The sequence below is a fragment of the Panulirus ornatus genome, chromosome 33, assembly GCF_036320965.1.
Source record: "Panulirus ornatus isolate Po-2019 chromosome 33, ASM3632096v1, whole genome shotgun sequence".
In the NCBI taxonomy this organism is placed as follows: domain Eukaryota; kingdom Metazoa; phylum Arthropoda; class Malacostraca; order Decapoda; family Palinuridae; genus Panulirus; species Panulirus ornatus.
Window position 1 is genome coordinate 18,411,521 of NC_092256.1, and position 20,368 is coordinate 18,431,888.

The 20,368-nt window shown below is 44.1% G+C and overlaps 1 protein-coding gene across 1 annotated transcript in view; it reads left to right on the top strand.

Moving 5' to 3' along the window:
• The first annotated feature begins 587 nt into the window (after positions 1 to 587).
• Positions 588 to 20,368, top strand: part of LOC139759541 (uncharacterized) — a 58,535-nt gene continuing 38,754 nt past the window's right edge. The window contains exon 1 of the mRNA XM_071681775.1: positions 588 to 1,144. The gene's annotated coding sequence lies outside the window, so the exon portion shown is untranslated. The remainder of the gene's footprint in view (positions 1,145 to 20,368) is intronic.

A 20,368-nucleotide genomic window follows, 5' to 3' on the forward strand; every position in this document is an offset into this window, starting at 1 on the left:
CATCCGATTTGTTCTAAATTTGAGGAGAAATTAAGTGATTTTGACCGTGTGTTCGTTTGAAAAGCTTGCAGAGTACTAGTTATCTACACAAAACTTGCTAAAGTATACTTCCTATACAAAAGTCGTCTCCCCCCCAAAAAAGGGGGTAATATAGATGTTTCCAAATATCTCATGAATATCTATCTGCCATCGTAATGATGAGAGTGAATGAGACACAGCTGACAGAAGATCCGAAACCTAATGGTCTTATGATATAAAGAGATATGCCATCGCCCACAGGACACAACGAATATCCCAATATTCAAAAACCAATAAAAAATGGACACCTACATTTAGTCATGAGGAGATAAAGGATGATAAGGCTGGTGAGGTGACGAGAGAGAGAGAGAGAGAGAGAGAGAGAGAGAGAGAGAGAGAGAGAGAGAGAGAGAGAGAGAGAGAGAGAGGCTCTGTAGACGGTAAATGATCATTATGAGGTATGTCAAGGTGGCGGTGGTGGGGAAGGAGGGAGGCAGGCACCTGACGCAACGCTAACTCCTCTCCTCTCTCGCTCGATTCACACTCACGTCAAAGAAGTCCTCAGTCGGGTCTCGCACGCCAAGGGGTAAGGACGTAGCAGAGAGCGTCTCCGCATCCTCCTCCTCCTCCTCCTCGTTAAACAGAGTGTTCTGAATCTCACTTCGACGGAATGAAATTATAATTCCAGCTTCCGAATTGGTGCGTGGAACTTAATGATTGTGGATGTCTCGGGAATCAGAGATTAACCTGTGGTTGATGAATTGATTTTTGTGATTATTGGTGACTAAATGATTCGACGTTTTGTTATGATGGCCAGATGGTGATAATCAAGAATGCAGAAGCCTACATATAGTATCTGCAAGGATATACATTGATGTATATTAAACCTAGCAGGTTTTACTGCATTAGTAAGACATTCTAATAAGTTTTAAGATCAACAATATTGCAGGTGGGAAGGTTCATGACTGATTGTAAACAGTTATGAGTGAATATTTTGGCGAAAAATCACGAGATTTTAAAGCAGCAGCGGATAGTGACTGCACGAAAGTGCCTGCCTCACTCCTTCCCAGTGGACAGTGACTGCAAGTTGGACAGTCCGTGACACAGCCCACCTCACAGCTTTCCGGTAAGTACTCAGTCAGTACCTTATGATCTTCACTATGGGATTAATCAGTTTATATCACTCACTTCACTGTGGGATTAATCAGTTTATATCACTCACTTCACTGTGGGATTAATCAGTTTATATCACTCACTTCACTGTGGGATTAATCAGTTTATATCACTCACTTCACTGTGGGATTAATCAGTTTATATCACTCACTTCACTGTGGGATTAATCAGTTTATATCACTCACTTCACTGTGGGATTAATCAGTTTATATCACTCACTTCACTGTGGGATTAATCAGTTTATATCACTCACTTCACTGTGGGATTAATCAGTTTATATCACTCACTTCACTGTGGGATTAATCAGTTTATATCACTCACTTCACTGTGGGATTAATCAGTTTATATCACTCACTTCACTGTGGGATTAATCAGTTTATATCACTCAAGGTCCCAGATACAATCTGACCCATGTATATCCGATTATTTCTAAAAACTCTGAGCATTAGATCCGTTTGTATTGAAAGAACAAAGTCTAAGTTTTTGACAGAGTAATCCAATCCTTTAACCCCCCCTAGCGACCTTTTGTGTTTTCAAACCTTACCTTAATGTGACTGAAGGGAACTTTAAATGCAACTTTCTGAAAAAACAAAGACAAAAAGAAAACGGAGTAAAGATTATGTGATGTCCAAAAAGGAGATGAGTAGGAGGAGGGAAAGATCAGGACACAAGGGGGGGGGGGGGTTACGGGAGGTGAGGGAGGTCAACTGTGGCGTGAGGCGAGGTCAAATGGCGACTTTTTCTGTCGCGTTGGTGGGATGGGCGTCACACACACACACACACACACACACACACACACATACACACACACACACACACACACATACACACACACCCATGCCGTTGACATAGAGGATACAGAGTAAAGACAGAATGTATTCTGAGAATTGAATGAAAGCGCAAGCAAATGAGGAAATTTTGAGTGTAGCAAATATCCTACTGTCCAGATGAAGTCAACGCCTCTGTACTGGGCAACATTCAACAAAGAACTTAACCTCACTTCACCCCCGACGCGACCCCCTAATCACCATCGGTTTGGTAAATCTTAACTGTTCCAATAGTCAGGTACAACTATCGTGTTCATCCAGTCCTAAACTACCCCTTCTGTGCTGGAGGCAATCACCCCCTCATTTACTCTAACCCTAACTACCTCACATTTATCCAGATTTAGGTACATCCCAAACAGACAAACGACCCTTAATCGGACTTCATCCCATTAAGTCAGACAGCTACCTGTATACAGCCATAGTTAAGTGTAATCATTCGAATAGATACCAGTTCATACAGCCGGTGTTGAGAGCAACCATCCATTTAGAATGAAGATGAAGCTAAAAGCCTTGAACTTCCTCCTGCTGGTTGAAGCAGAGGTGTTACGAGGGGGTTTGCCCTCACGGTCAGTAGAGGGACAATTAGACTCGTCTTCACATTTCTGACGACCATCCTGGATCATGAAACTGAGACTAACATACACGAAGGCTCTGTATGATGTAAATCCAATCATTCAATGACGTTTGTCATAAAGGTTTGGGATTTAATCGTTAGATCTATCAGTCTGTGTGTTGGAAATAGAAGTTTAGTTCCAGTTAAGGAGATGATAGCCATTGTAACCAGCCGTGTAGAAAGTACTTGACCTGGTAATAACTTTCTTAATAGTGGCCTTCATGACACGGGCCAGACTTGCCCTGGTCAAAGCCGCCTTGAGTGAAACAAAATAGTTTTAGAAAAAGTGATAAAGCAATCAGGGTTCCCGCTGGGGTTCACAGACCTGACTTACAGAGAGGAAAGTTATACGAAGAGGGAAAGACAAATAAAGGAAGATAATCTCATAACGTAGTTGGTCGAGGGAGGAAGGAGATATATAACAACCAATCCTCGAGTGGTCGGTCCCCACACAGAAACTGTGGGAAGCAGCAGCCAAACGCACGCATCTGGGGATGAGGGACACATGCTGGTCTGTGCTACACACTGAAGTTTGGTTCTCTCTCTCTCTCTCTCTCTCTCTCTCTCTCTCTCTCTCTCTCTCTCTATATATATATATATATATATATATATATATATATATATATATAACTTCCTGTCAGAAGAGCCCAGAGTATACATATACTAAGAACATAATGTCCTGCAAGCCATTTTGCCGTCCGCTCTCTCGCAGGGTACGAGCGCCAGTGTGGCAGCTTCTGGCACTGTACACCCGCTGTTACTAGGGTGTCGGGAAGACGGGTTTGATTGTGTCATCCTTCGTCTCCAGATTCTCCTCGACTTTCTTTTTTTTTTTCTAGCAGACTAATAAAAAGAAGGAGGACCACTGCAGATAGAGGATCATTAGTCTTGTAGCCAGTGCTAAGATGTGCGTCTCAAAAGAAACCGTTGTCAGAATTGCAGAGAGGAAGGAATGGAGGAGTTCATAAATGATTTCTTTGATTTCTGCACAAACCCACTTGAAATTCATCAGGGTATAGGTCATTATAACACAGGGCTGATGTATGACGTAAATCCAATGTTCCCATCAACTTCCACACACACATATATTTCAAGAACAATAAACCAAACTCTAAGATGAGGAAAAACAATATAACACTGCCATTACAAATCTCCGGTAAAGGTTTATTTTTCGTGGCAAATAAAATACGTATCGGCGAGTAAGGTCGATGGCCCTGGATATAATATCTGTTATAAACAATCTATTTGATGTGCAAATTAGAAAAGATCCATGAAAACGAGCGAATAGCCATTGTAGTTTGATTGTACCTTAAGAGATATAACCTTTTCTTAGCTTATGTAATATCTCCAGTTCTTTAAACACATTTCTTTCGAGCTGTTACAGATTTCTCTTTCATGTTTGAGCTCAGTGATTTGAGTCCCATGAATCAGATTGCTATTTCCTTCCACAGTATAATGTGTGGCTTCATACGCCTATTACCTACAAATAGTATTAGTGCACTTCTGTCGTAATCATCCATGAAAGAGGAACAAGGAGTGGAAAAACAATTGTTTTTTTTTTTTTGGTTGGGGGAATAAGGTGAGCTTTGAGTACAAACCTAATCTAACCCAACTTAACGAAAACCTAGCAGAGAATGATGTTGTGGAGTTATATGAAATTATCGAGGTAACTAATCGCCCTAATCACACACACAAAAAGAGAGTACGTACTTATGGAAATAGTTTGTTAGATAGGATGATAAAGGATTTCATGTTGGTGACTCTGACACACACGAAGTACATGGGTTAAGCTAGGCTTGGCCAGGCAGCGGCAGATTATAGACGTAGGTCGCTCTGTCTGTGAGGGTGGTCGGGTTGCACCACACACATGCCATGTTGGGCCAGGGCTTCCCAGCCACACACGACTACTAGTGTTGACTAGAGGCCACTAACGCGATTTCGGTCGTGCGTCCAATACATCAGTTTCGACTGCTTCATTGACGACGTATTTTCCGTCTTCTGTCATATGTATTCTATCCGTCTATTCGAGTCAGTAAGCGTGAGTAAGGTTCCGTATTTCATAACACGTCGGAAACTGAATGATATTTTCTTCTTATGAATCAATGTAGAGGTGATGTTTGTACTTGCAGTGACAAAGCGGTTTTGTTTCAGTCACTCGTAATGAACAGAGAGAGAGAGAGAGAGAGAGAGAGAGAGAGAGAGAGAGAGAGAGAGAGAGAGAGAGAGAGAGGTGAGATTATCTTAAATGCCACGAGGAAGACGAGTTTAGATTGGCAACTGCTCTCGCTCTCCCGGTAAATTGCCAGCTTGTAATCAACTTTCGAGTTACGTTTCCTAAGTTCCAAGTTATTTACGACCAGCGAATCAAACAGAAACGATTTACTATTCGTTTGACCTTCAGCGGATAGGGAAAAAGAGTTTCCTGATGTGGGTGATTCACCGATCTCTATTATGACAGAGATTACGCGTTCAATGATGAGAAAATTCTGGTCTTTGTGTAAGACGTGACATTTGGTCACATTTGGTAGTGTCTTGGTTGTTCTCCCTTGCAGGTGCAGCAGTGAATGGAAAATAAATAATTCTAATATATATATATATATATATATATATATATATATATACTGTCTTTTTTCTACTTGCGAGTTATAACCATTTAGTAAACAAATAGAATTGGAGCCTGGGACCATCCGTGCATTCTCTTTCATACAGGCCATTCAAAACCATTCAGCTGGTGACATATAAACAGACATTTTCCTACAGCTCAAAGCGATCTGTTGATCAAAGTAGACACCTTGTACTTGCTACACAATTGCCCTGAACACAATGTACTCATACGCGCCCACACACAACGTGCGCCGATCGGTGGACGTGGCCAGCTCCCTGAGCGCTGCAGGAGCCTCATGAAGATTAAAAGGAACTCCTAGGAGCCAGAGGAGGAAGTGAATAAGGACAACGGGTTTCTTTGGAAATACTCGAGATATGGACGTGAGAATTACATTACGTGTGTCATCTGTGTGCTTGGTTACGTCACCGCGTCTAAATATTCTTCACTTGAGAGGATCGATATCTGTCGAGCAAGGAGCCGGAGAGAGAGAGAGAGAGAGAGAGAGAGAGAGAGAGAGAGAGAGAGAGAGAGAGAGAGAGAGAGAGAGAGAGAGAGATCATGAAGGCAGCATGTCACGTGGTGACGAAACTCACACGCACAGGCAAAGGTCAGAGGTCAATTGCTGTTGACGCCCGAGACATGAGTTCATCAGGTTAAAAGTGTCGGATCGTGTTATACTATATATATATATATATATATATATATATATATATATATATATATATATATATATATATATATATATATATATACACACACACACACACACACACACACAACTTTACATTTATGGAGGGATGAATGTGTGTACGTAAAACGTGGGTATAGCTAATCATACACATACGTACATACGTACATAACATGTGTACGCACATACTCGGGTGTAGAGGAAAGCAACGTTGCCATTACAGCTGGTTGGCCGGGAGACTGGGTTCAACACCATCAGATGGCGCAAAAAAATGAGGGAGAGAGGTAGGCTAGAATGGAAGGAGGGAGACGCAGAGGGAAGGAGAGTGAGAGGGAGAAAAAAGAAGGATGGAGAGAAGGAAAGAGGAAGCAAGGTGAGACTGGAAAAGAGTTTAGGACGAGGACGAAAGAAAATGGGGAACATAGAAGCTCTCAATCCAGGGGCAACCCCGGTATTTCCCCCAGAGGGACATTAACCACACACTTTATTGCCTCCGCGTCCTGCCCTCAGACTGTAGGGGTGGAACTTGAGAGCAATAGATTTTAAGACCTAGAGTCCCTGACCAATGATTCCGTATGATACGATGTTTCTATCGTCTCATTTGGGATAGCCAGTGGGAAGTATACGAAGACCATAATGTTGGAATATACGAAGACTATAATGTTGGAATATACGAAGACCATAATGTTGGAATATACGAATACCATAATGTTCGAATATACGAAGACCATGATATGTGATGTGTATGCTGGAACACACTTCATGATATAAAGGGTGTGTCTAATAAAGCCAAATTATTCTGGTTATATATATATATATATATATATATATATATATATATATATATATATATATATATATATATATATATATATATATATATATATTAGTCTACTGTATCATTATTGCACAAGACAATTGGTCGGTATTAGCAAAGTGATTTGTACATAGTTTTCTCATGTTAGGCTGTTAACCCCATCAGAAGAAAGAACATGAGACGCAACCTTCTGGAGGAGACCTCTTCGACGCCTCCTACAGGAGGAAGAACAGTTGTGTTGGTCCCTTAGTTGTAAGGGCCACTTCACCAGCTGTTGTGATGGCGTCCAACACGTGGACATATGTAACACACATGCACAACTGCGTCAAAGAAGCACACCTCTTGTACACGCAGACACCTGCACCACTCACCCTAGCACACACCAGACTACCTCTCTGCACACACCAGCCTACCCCTCTGCACACACCTGACTACCCCCTCTATGCACACCTGACTGCCCCTCTATGCACACCTGACTACCCCCTCTATACACACCTGACTACCCCCTCTACGCACACCTGACTACCCCCTCTATGCACACCTGACTACCCCCTCTGCACACACCTGACTACCCCCTCTATGCACACCTGACTACCCCCTCTATACACACCTGACTACCCCCTCTACGCACACCTGACTACCCCCTCTATACACACCTGACTACCCCCTCTACGCACACCTGACTACCCCCTCTATGCACACCTGACTACCCCCTCTATGCACACCTGACTACCCCCTCTACGCACACCTGACTACCCCCTCTATGCACACCTGACTACCCCCTCTATGCACACCTGACTACCCCCTCTATGCACACCTGACTAACCCCTCTATACACACCTGACTACCCCCTCTATACACACCTGACTACCCCCTCTATGCACACCTGACTACCCCCTCTACGCACACCTGACTACCCCCTCTATGCACACCTGACTACCCCTCTATGCACATCAGAAACAATTAACTCTTTCATCCGTCCAGATCTTTCGTTGCCTTTGAGTCCTCAAAGACTAGATCTCCGGTTTGATCGTTTCTCTAACAATCAATAAAAAAAAAAGATGATGATGATGATGATGATGGCCTTTCGGTTATCGTCTGCATGTCCAGCAAGGCTGCAGGATAACAGGTCGGCGGTAATCTTAATGATATCGATCTGGAAGGATGAGTTGCGGGAATCTTTGACATCGTGTCTCTCTCTCTCTAGCGCTCTCTCTGGAGGCGATCAAAATAACTGGCTCTCATAAGAGGCCGGAGTTGCTCAATGAGATGACTTTCGGTTCTGATGTCATTTTCTTGTGGACATTCTTGCCTTTTTTTTTTCTTTTTCTTTTTGATAAATAAGACCTTTACGATTCGTGCAAGTCATGAGGAAGTGAGGAGGAGATGGAGGCCGTGGAGTGAGGAGGGAGGGAGGGATACTGGAGGGGTGTACCGGTGGCTGTAGGGATGAGGGAGGGAAGGATATATAGGAGGAGTACCTGGAAGGTGCGTCCATACCCAGTGGTAGTGACGATGAAGGCTGAGAGAGACAGAGTTGTTGGCCGGAGTAAGATAGTACTGGGTGGAACAGAGACCCTCTGGACTGCAGGAAGGTGATACTGGGTGGAGCAGAGACCCTTTGGACTGCAGGAAAGTGCTACTGGGTGGGACAGAGGCCCCCTGGACTGCAGGAAGGTGGTACTGGGTGGAGCAGAGACCCTTTGGACTGCAGGAAAGTGCTACTGGGTGGGACAGAGACCCTCTGGACTGCAGGAAGGTGGGACTGGGTGGAGCAGAGATCCTCTGGACTGCAGGAAAGTGCTACTGGGTGGAACAAAGACCCTCTGGACTGCAGGAAGGTGGTACTGGGTGGAACAGAGACCCCCTGGACTGCAGGAAGGTGGTACTGGGTGGAACAGAGACCCCCTGGACTGCAGGAAGGTGGTACTGGGTGGAACAGAGACCCTCTGGACTGCAAGACGGTGGTACTGGGTGGAGCAGAGACCCTCTGGACTGCAGGAAGGTGGTACTGGGTGGAACAGAGACCCTCTGGACTGCAAGACGGTGGTACTGGGTGGAACAAAGACCCTCTGGACTGCAAGACGGTGGTACTGGGTGGAGCAGAGACCCCTCTCATAAGTTATCAGTGATCTGTATCAGAGTAACACTCAACCACCAGTGATAACTTCACCCCCAGTGATCAGTGGTGGGCGTGGTCACTGCCGATCATGGTGTGGTGGGCGTGGTCAGCGCCGTCCAGAGGTGAGGTTGGGGGGGGGGGCGGCTTGGCCAGTACCGCCCCAGGGGGGGGAGCTGGTGGCCTTGGTCGAGTCTAGACGCCCTTTGCACCAGCCGACACAAGAGTCCACCAGTACCAGAGATGATCAGCTTGGGCACTGCAGTGGGAGGCATCTACCCTTAGACCTACAGTTAACCCTATTGTCCAAAGCACACAAACATACAGACACAGAGACATACAAACACACAGACACACAAACACTAGATACACATCCTTGGCTTACCCTGGAGGTACACATCATGGGCGTCCGTGGTGTAGTGGGCCAGCATGGGTTCGAATCCTGAGCGCGGCATTTGGCCCATTGCCACTCACAGCTCTTCATCCTCCCCTCGAGGCTGCTGGTCAATGTACGTGCACCTGGTGTGTGAGTTATATGTATCTACACACATAAGAGTAAAATATATAGTACATATATATACAAGTTTAAGGGGCAATACGAGTGTAAAACTCTCCCACCGTCATACAAATAGTGATCACACACAGGCCAGATACAGACACTGATTTTTATACGAGATACATATCCCGGACACATACTCTCACACATCCGGACACATGCACTTACACGTCCTGATACATACACGCACACATCTGGACACAGACTCATACACTCACACATCCGGACGTATACGCTCACCCATTCTGATACATAAACTCACACATCCCAGACTCATACACTCACACATCCGGACGTATACGCTCACCCATCCTGATACATAAACTCACGCATCCTGATACATAAACTCACACATCCGGACACATGCACTTACACATCCTGATACATACACGCACACATCTGGACACAGACGCTCACACATCCCAAGCTCATACACTCACACATCCGGACGTATACGCTCACCCATTCTGATACATAAACTCACACATCCTGATACATAAACTCACACATCCGGACACATACACTCACACATCCGGACACATACACTCACCCAACCCGGACACACTCACACATCCGGACATATACACTCACCCAACCCGGACACACTCACACATCCGAACACATGCCATCCCTGCCGCTGGAGGTACTCTGGCCTCTGTTGTCAGCTCAAAAAACTCAAGGAAGCTAGTTCGAATCCCGGAAAGAAAAAGCTCATCAACTTCAACACTCTTGGAAAAAAAAAAATAAATGCCATAAATTTTCTATTGTATACTGTGTAATCTTCTGTATAAAAAGCGATCCATCAGCTTATTCGAGTCAGTGGTCGGCACGCCTTCCTAGGAAGACGGTAAGTGGTATAAAGCACACCTTTTTTTTTTTTTCGTCCTTTTTTCTGTCTACTTTGGCTTTTTTTTGTATTTTTCATCTCTTGATTTCAAGGCGATCTTGGCCTTTACTGTGCGTAAAGCATTCTCGTTTCCTTGTGATTATGTATACTCTCTCTCTCTCTCTCTCTCTCTCTCTCTCTCTCTCTCTCTCTCTCTCTCTCTCTCTCTCTTTCTCTCTCTCTCTCTCTCTCTCACTCTCTCTCTCTCTCTCTCTCTCTCTCTCTCTCTCTCTCTCTCGTCTGCTCTTGTGGTAGCGCATTGCGAGGGGCCTTCCATTAAAGGAGGTGGGGAGGCCTTTACGCTTTTAGGCCCCCCTTAAACTCGAACCTGATATGATTTAAGGGATGAATCGGTCACTCTCCAGACATTCCACGGATTATATCCCTCATGATAAAGCTGTTTTAACTTAGAATTATAAAGACGAGATGAACTTTATCATCTCCCACGGGTGAGCTATTGCTACAAGGGGGGTGGGTGGGGTCTTCCCCTGCTGTGGGCGTGGCTAGTGACGTCATAGAGACCACGGGGCTATAGCTTATACACCACTAGGCAGCTTTAAGCTAAGTTATAGACATAACTGCTAAATTCACGATGTCTTCTGTTATCACATATCTTTCAGATAATGATTTGGATCCTATACTGCCAACAAGAAGTGAATAACTAGCCCCCAAAACATGGAATTAGGATAAACAGAGATAAATGATTTGTTCCTGTTCAGGCGCCTGGCCGACTGGCAAGGGGATTTTCCCCTAACGTGGGCATAGGGAGTGACGTCATAGGGTCGAGGGGGAGTTGGGGGCAATGGCGCATTCATGAGTATGCAAGCTATAAACCGAGTCATATACATAACAGCGAGGTTTACCGAAACTATTTGCCTTCAAGATATCTTTTAACTATTCAAATAGATCCAGGATCTCTATGAAAAAGCTAGAAAACAGCACTAGAATCTACGTAATCAGGATAAAGGTAGGAAAGGTTTTTGTTCTCCTTGCGGTTCTTGGCCAATTGGCGGGAAGCTACCATGACGTAGGTAGTGACGTTGCAATCCCCCGTCCTCCTCCCCCTCCCTCGCATGACCGGGTTGTTGTTTGGTCTTCGTGTCCCGCCGTCATGAAAGGAGGCTAAATTTATTCTAATCACTGATTACACGGTGGAGTTGCAGGAGCCATCTTTTGGTTCGTGACGTTAAAGACTTGAATTCCTGACCCCCCACAGCCTGGTTGGTTACGTCACATGTTACCTGCTTACGTCACAGGATGTTTGATGACGTCACAGCCTGGCTGACTGTGGTGGTAGAAAAGTATGAACATCTACATCAAAGTTGAAGCGCTCTCGCGTCCCATCCTGGATGGCTACGTCACAGCTTAGCTCTGTATCCCACAAAGTGGCTTGTCTTCATCGCATACTAGTTTAGCTGCTACACACACACACACACACACACACACACACACACACACACACACACACACACACACGAACTTGGCTGCGTCACACACGGGCTTGGCTGACGTCAGAGTCTGGGTTGGTGCGTCACGGAGGAGTATCATCGAAGGGAAAATGGCCTCCCCCAATCGCCTTCATACACCTTCACCCAATCCTGTCTAATCACGGTTATTAATCATCATCCCAATCGCTGGTAATTAGAGCATTGACCACCAATTTCTGTGCTACAGTTGCACAGCCATATGGCAAGGATAGGCAATTAAGGACTGACATTAGCTGACGAGAAAAAGATATCAATTTCATCTTTATAAAAAAATGACACACAACAGCTCTCATGTCAACGAAACAGGGTCGCTCAGATATTCGTGGGTATGTCAGGGAATATACGATTACTTATTTTCGTTCTTGTGATGTTCCAATTCGAATTTTCGGAGGCTGAAATTCAAGACCAAAATTCTGAGGCAGGATTGGTTGATACAGAGGTCTAAGTTAAAAAAACATATAAGATGTTTGCTGATGATAAACTTTTAATGGCAACAAATTCAGATGACTCATTTCTCTTGAGCTATCCTGAAAAATAGGATTACTTAAGCCAACATAACGCGGTCAATGGTGTATAATATATATATATATATATATATATATATATATATATATATATATATATATATATATATATATATATATATATTCCTATGAGTCCACGGGGAAAATGAAACAAGATAAGTTCCCAAGTGCACTTTCGTGTAATAATCACATCATCAGGGGAGACACAAGAGAGAAATACAAGTCAGTTGATATATATGAATCTAAGGGTGTCGTCAAAGAAGGAGAGCCTCGAAAGCTTGGCCTTGGGGAATACCCATCCCATTCAGCCCTCTGGCCTCTGGCCTGTGCTACTGGAGAACTCCTTCTGTTACGCACAAGAGTTCCACAGAAATCTATCGATCTCTCGACGAGGCGAAGACCACGAAGGCCACAAGGAAGCCGGACCTTCTGCATTATTCGGTTGGATAAGTAATCCAGGGTATATATATATTTTTTTTCAGGCTATCGCATAAATGTCTTCTCCTCCGACATTTGGAACATAAATACGGTCATAAAACTGTGTTTTTCTCTTTTTTTTGAAACATTTACATTGTACCTATTAAGCAAGAATCGATAAAACGATATACATGTACCTTAAAGGATCTAGCTTAAGAGAACACCAAGAGCGCATGCGTACTCCTTTGTTTTTTTTTACCCCTAAGACTTGCAGGAAGTACATAGACCTCATGAGCAAGGAACCTACTCGCACGGGGGGCGAGTGTATCAGTGTTACTAACACAGCTGGCCAGAGAAGGATACAAATGCGGATATGTCTAGCGTTGCAAATTCCAGCAGATATCTGATATCTCCATAAACAGCTCGGCGCCATTTCAAGACGCGTGTGTGCCCATTGTGCAAGTAATGCCGGATGACTTTCTTCTGCTTATATAAGAATAACTGGCATTGTTCTGGTGTGTGTGTGTGTGTGTGTGTGTGTGTGTGTGTTACGGGGAGAGAGATTTTACACTCGTGTTGTCCTAACTCTTAACCTCCACACGCCTCCACTAAACTCCATATATGTACCCGTAGCTACTTCCACATACCCGTGCAACCTCTACTTGTCCCTTAACAACCTCCACATACCTTCAGCGACCTCTACATACCTCCAGCGACCTCCACATACCTCCAGCGACCTCCACATACCTCCAGCGAACTCCACATACCTCCAGCGACCTCCACATACCTTCAGCGACCTCCACATACCTTCAGCGACCTTCACATACCTTCAGCAACCTCCGCATAACCCCAGCAACTGAGTTCTCACGGAGTACACCCTCGTCAAAGCCCAAAGGGCCTGCACTCTACAGTCTCCCTCGAGTGCAAACGCGTAGCACTGACCACAGCTCTGAGTACTGAAGCCATCAAGGCTGAACAGATGACCCATGACCTACGACCTTTCTCCAGATTATGTGTGTCAAATCAAGCCCACCTTCCGAATCTATGCGGCGAGGCAAAGGGTTACATGTGTTGCGAAAGGCTACTACTGAGGAACCTTATCTCTGGCGTTGGGTGAGGGGGGTGTGTGGCAGATACTATATCTCTGCTCAAGGATTCTCTCTCTCTCTCTCTCTCTCTCTCTCTCTCTCTCTCTCTCTCTCTCGCGCGCGCGCGCGCGCGCGCTCTGAATGATAATGGCATCAATTACGTGAATAAAACAAGCACGTTTTATCGAGGAAAAAAACACCAAGTTCCCACTATCACCATAATTGGCCTGATCATGGTGGGAAAAAAATGAAAAAAAAAATATCCCGTACAGTGACTTAAGACGAGACTATCCCCTAAAAAGAGATTTTGAAGGACAAGAAACCTACTTACTTCCATGTAGATTTCATATATATATATATATATATATATATATATATATATATATATATATATATATATATATATATATATATATACACACATACATATATATACATATTAGTAATTTTGATGGCTATGATACAACGAAAAATATACAAGGTCTGCAGTCAAACGAATGAAGGTCTTTCGTTACATTGCGTTCTTCGTCCACAGATAATGTTACGCCTTAAGAAAAGATGCCAAACCTTTATATATATATATATATATATATATATATATATATATATATATATATATATATATATATATATATATGCTATGCCTTACGAAAAAAGCTTTACATCAAAGTTACTATAACCGAGAACAAAAGGGACACATCTTAAAACGCAACAGGTCAGAAGAAAATCAAATCCTCATGAAACCAATTCACTAACTAAATAAATCAAGGAAGATGCTACAGTATCTCTGCATAACTTAGAATCACCTCGTCTATCTGTCGGACTTTACGTTACATGGAAGATCCGATGCTGTAGATGTCTAATTTGGATCCATGTATAATTGATCAGTTAACCTGACATGAAGTGAAGCCGAGTGTAGTTCTTATTATCAACCAGTTCCCCCAAAGGAATGACACGAGTGCACCAAAAATGTAAAGTCTCTCTCTATGTCTGAATGCAATCAAGACTCTGTAAATAGAATGGAATGGGAATGACAACAGGCAAAGTTCACAGGAAGGCTAAGCATGAACTTTCTCTCTTCTGTAGAGAACTCTCTCTCTCTCTCTCTCCTGAAAGAAAATCTCTTTCCCCCCCCCCCTGCAGAGAACTCTTTCCCCTCTCGAGGTCTTTCCCTAGTAGAGAACACTTTCCCTTGTAGAGAACACTCTCTTATAGAGAACACTTTCCCTTGTAGAGAACTCGCCACCTCCCCTCCACCCCTGTAGCGATATCTCTCTCCACTGCAGACAAGTATCTCTCCCGTAGAGAGCTCTCTCTCTCTCTCTCTCTCTCTCTCTCTCTCTCTCTCTCTCTCTCTCTCTCTCTCTCTCTCTCTCTCGTTAGGTGACGATGTGTCGGACAGTAGCTGAAGGGACGCGTCACGATTAACACTGCCACCCATAAGCGCTACGAGATCACATTTAAGGGCTGGGAATTGTGTGTGTGTATGTGTGTGTGTGTGTGTGTGTGTGTCTGTGTGTCTGTGTATGTGTGTGTGTGTGTGTGTGTGTGTGTGTGTGTCTGTGTGTATGCCGCTTTCCAATTACATAGAGGAAACACAGCAAACCACAAATTTCCTGGTGTTGTTCATTAACATTTTGAAGTCAAGGATCTCTGGCGAAGAGGCGGGTCGTCCTGCCTCTTTGTGTACAACCACAGGTCAGGGCCGGGGCTAGGAGGCTCCTTGCTCCCCAGCTCCTGGTGGTCTGTGTGGCATTACCTCCTTGTGCGAGTCTGGAGAGAGATGTTGTCTGCAGGGGAGAGAGAGAGAGAGAGAGAGAGAGAGAGAGAGAGAGAGAGAGAGAGAGAGAGAGAGAGAGAGAGAGAGAGAGAGAGCCCCCGCCCGACAGGGACGGAGAAGAGGAATCGAATCTGTGGGCGTCAAGTGGGCGGGAGTGGACCCAGGAGAACCCGCCCACGTGGGAAGGGTGGAACCAGGTACTGGGCGGAGCAGCCCATCATGAGAGGAGGAAGAACAGAGCAGCAGCAGGAGCAGGAGCAAGACAGGCAGAGGCAACACCGAACAACCCGTTCGCCCACGAAGTTCCTGATTCGTCCATGAACTTCCCTACCTGTGGAGTTCATCTCCCTCTCGACGCCTCCTCCTTTGAAGCAGCACTAGAACCCATAACAACATAAGGTTTCAACAGAAGTATACAGCAAGGGAAAAGGATTTGATCATCTATCTACTTTCGTAGAAGATACGTCGTATATCTATAGCTTATGATAACACTTGGGTTTGGTAAAACATAACCAAATTATAGTGTGGTTAGGAAGCTGGTATAATTTTGGTCAGTTCTTGAACTTTATCTCGTCTTTATTTTCATATATATATATATATATATGATATCGCAGTATTTCAAAATGTATCATTATAAAGGTCATGTTAGATTGCATTGTGTGTCTTTAAAGCACATGTGTTGCTGCTTCCTATGCAGTTCTGCTGTGCGCTTCATACAATATGTGAACACTATGCGTTTGTGTTTCAAAACCCTTACAAAGGAATGATGTGTCGGAGTTTACAGGCCAAAAGCAAGCAGGATGATACACATGTGTGTTTATGTATTACACCAGCAGGCTAGAATGTGTCTTTGCTGACAGAATATAAAAGTACGGGTGTCTTTGTTAACAAAGACTTGTCTTTCTTTGTTGAGCACATGGGGGTCCACGTGTCTTTGTTTATTAAACACATACGGGGTCCACGTGACTTTGTTTGCCGAGAACATGGGGGTCCATGTGTCTTTGTTTTCATAAGACATAAGAGTCAATGTATCTTTACGTAACACATGATGCCCCGCATGTCTTTGTTTCCTTTGTTTATATAGGACGTGATGGCCCACGATTCTCTCTTTACATAACACATGGGGTTGTCCACGTGTCTTTGTGTACGTATATTACACAAGAAGTGCCTCATAAGGCAATAAAGCCATCTCGGGTCGTTAGGACGAATATTGGATCTTTTAAAAGGGGTCGATGGCCCATGAAGAAGGTATGACCATGTTTACTGTTACTTCCAAAAGGATTAACCCTAGGAAAGTGAGGCGTAAATAGGACTGAAGTCACTGATGTTTGTTACGTGAAGAAAACGGCAGTAGAACAACCTACCTCATAGACCCCCAGATAAATCTAAACACAAAATGATATGCACGGTAATTTGCATACTCCTCTTTTGTGTGCGTGTGTGTGTGTGTGTGTGTGTGTGTGTGTGTTTTGTTGTTTCTCGAGTGGTATCAACTTGGTTTCAGATAGTGTCTCACGGCCAACATGTTTTCCGAATTCCTGTAAGTACAAGAAATATCTTAAACACTGTAACGTAACAGAACAACATGCAAAGATGGACCTCAAAGATTTGAGCATTAGACACACAGACAGACAGACAACCAGAGAACATGAGTGGAAAGTGAGCAAAAAAAATAGAGACTTGTTAAAAAAATACAAGATGTAAAGAAGTAGTAAGGCATGAACGAAATAAAGTGAATAAGGAAATAGTAATTGCAGACAGCGTAACAAGTTCAAGGAACTGTATGACAGAAGAAGTGGTTCAAGAGATGAGGGCTAGTGTAAAAGCCCTCCTCGTACAGTACAATCAGGGTCATTACACACACACACACACACACACACACACACACACACACACACACACACATACACACACACAAACACGCAGAATTCGATTCAGTAATCTTGCCACCGTGGCCCGCCTTCCTCCACGCCAGAACTCACCCCAGCGCTGACGTAGACGCCCTACCAGACCTCACCACAGCACGGTCATGGGGCCTCGCCTCCCCCCCCCATTAGTGACCTTGATATATAAAACCCAACGCCAGAGTCACTTCTCGCCAGCTCATGTTTAAAACCTGTTCTCTACCACTTGTCTGGGTTTTGTTCTCCAACTGTTGCAGTGTTTGTGTGTGTGTGTGTGTGTGTGTATGTGTGTGTGTGTGTGTTTGCCTGTAGTGGATTTAGTCTATGTGCACCGTGGTGACGTATGTGCTGCATATATATATATATATATATATATATAAGTAAGTAACGTAAGTAACGTAAGGGTAAGAGAGATGTGTGGAAATAAAAAGAGCGTGGTTGAGAGAGCAGAAGAGGGTGTTTTAAAATGGTTTGGGCACATGGAGAGAATGAGTGAGGAAAGATTGACCAAGAGGATATATGTGTCGGAGGTGGAGGGAACGAGGAGAAGAGGGAGACCAAATTGGAGGTGGAAAGATGGAGTGAAAAAGATTTTGTGTGATCGGGGCCTGAACATGCAGGAGGGTGAAAGGAGGGCAAGGAATAGAGTGAATTGGAGCGATGTGGTATACAGGGGTTGACGTGCTGTCAGTGGATTGAATCAAGGCATGTGAAGCGTCCGGGGTAAACCATGGAAAGCTGTGTAGGTATGTATATTTGTGTGTGTGGACGTGTGTATGTACATGTGTATGGGGGGGGGTTGGGCCATTTCTTTCGTCTGTTTCCTTGCGCTACCTCGCAAACGCGGGAGACAGCGACAAAGTATAAAAAAAAAAAAAAAAAAAAAAAAAAAAATATATATATATTCAGGTGTTCAGGATAATTTTCAGACCATACTCGCTCTCACTGTATATATGGTCTTCATTGCTTAGTATTTGCTTTTCTTCTCGATGATCAACTGGAGCCAATGTCTCGATTACGTAAAGCTCTCTTGCTTCCATTTCCACACTCAGCATCACAGTTATGAAACTAAAATTGGCACTCGATTGCATATGTCGATGTTTGCATGAAGAATTCAACTCTAACTAACGAAAAAAACGAATGTGGCATGGTTGTATTATCAGACGATTCAATGTTCCTTATCCTGAAGCATCATTCGAAAAGGGATTCGAAACAGCTCTATTAGCGAAGCACATGTTTAGTCATCGATAGAAAGAACAGTTAAAGGTGTTATATACAGAGTGTATGGTCCGAGAATTGTCTTCGACACGTAAAGAAAGCCTTCAAGAATTGTTAATTGTTGGTTATAAGTGGAATATGACGGCCTTAATGACCCAGGCAGTTGGTAGGCCTAAAGCTCAAATAACCAACCAACCAACCAATAGTGGTCGTGATGAAATAGCCTAGTTATTATTACATCCAGGAGGAACGAATCACCTCCCTACCCTCTTGAGATCTTACCCACCCACTATTTAAATCACGGGAAAGTAACGTTGGAAATAAGGTAAGTAGCAGACGTTAGAACACCAAGTGATGAAAATCAGTATTTGTTTGCGTAAGGTCAAACACCCTAAGGGGTATGAGGTCGAAGAGACCACACTTTGATCCTCGACGCATGTCCAAAATCTATCCTTCCAATACCATAGATGTATATCCTGTGCAACATATCCTCTTCCTCTCTCTTAGGTTACATTTAAAACCCTCATAGGATGGTAAAAACTGTACAAAAATAGCGATACTCAATTTGTTTAACGCTTAACAAGTCTCTCACACACTTTACGTAAACATGGTAGAGGTTTGAGATTCTGGGCGTCTTGAATCTTCAGTTGGTGTCATGTACGAACATAAGCTGTTGCAGTGTCAACAAGTCCTGGACACATTCATGTAGCGTAGAATCGAGCCAGATGTGTCGCTATTTACCAGCGGAACCAGCTAAACAGATGTCGGTGTAGCTGTCTCATCTCTCAAGCAGTCCTGTGAACACTCTAGCCACAGATTACTGTTGCCATATTATCCTGCAGGTATGTAACTGTCTGGCTGTATCAGAGCCACATACATCCACATGGTCGATGGGGCCGCCTTAATCACCGTGTATATAAACTTAAGTACGCGTGTGTGTGTGTGTGTGTGTGTGTGTGTGTGTCATCCTTTCCTCCGGCAAGCTTTGGCTCGCTAGGTCAGGTCAAGGGGTCACGGGTGTTGGTATTTCCTCTGGTATCATGTGCAGAGATTTTCGACAGGGGGGGAAGTCATTCGTACGGCACAGAATATCGCAAACCAGGATGACGTAAGCTTAAGTAAATACACTCCGTCTATAATTCTTTATTCTCAGTGTCTTCAACCACGAAGACTCGCCGGGTTGTGACAAATTGATATATAGATATATATCATTAAATTGACCAACTTTGATGTCTCTTCCCGTCATTAATTCCTCCTTTGTTTTTGTATTTTGGTCCATATATCGAGTGATAGGTGGTTAAGAACACGTCTGGCCCTACAACGTGTTCCGCTCGAGTGCTTCACAAGAACGGGGTTACTGCACAATGACGTGTGACCTCTGACCTCTTTCAAAACCAGTCTCCCAGGGTGTCTGAGGTGTACACTCATGCCACAGTCTTCTGACGCACACGATCCATGGCTCGTACAGTTAGCTGGTGACGTGTACAGGTAGTCGACACAAGCCTATGTGCAGGTGGTCGACACAAGCCTGTGTGCAGGTGGTCGACACCAGCCTGTGTGCAGGTGGTCGACACCAGCCTGTGTGCAGGTGGTCGACACAAGCCTGTGTGCAGGTGGTCGACACCAGCCTGTGTGCAGGTGGTCGACA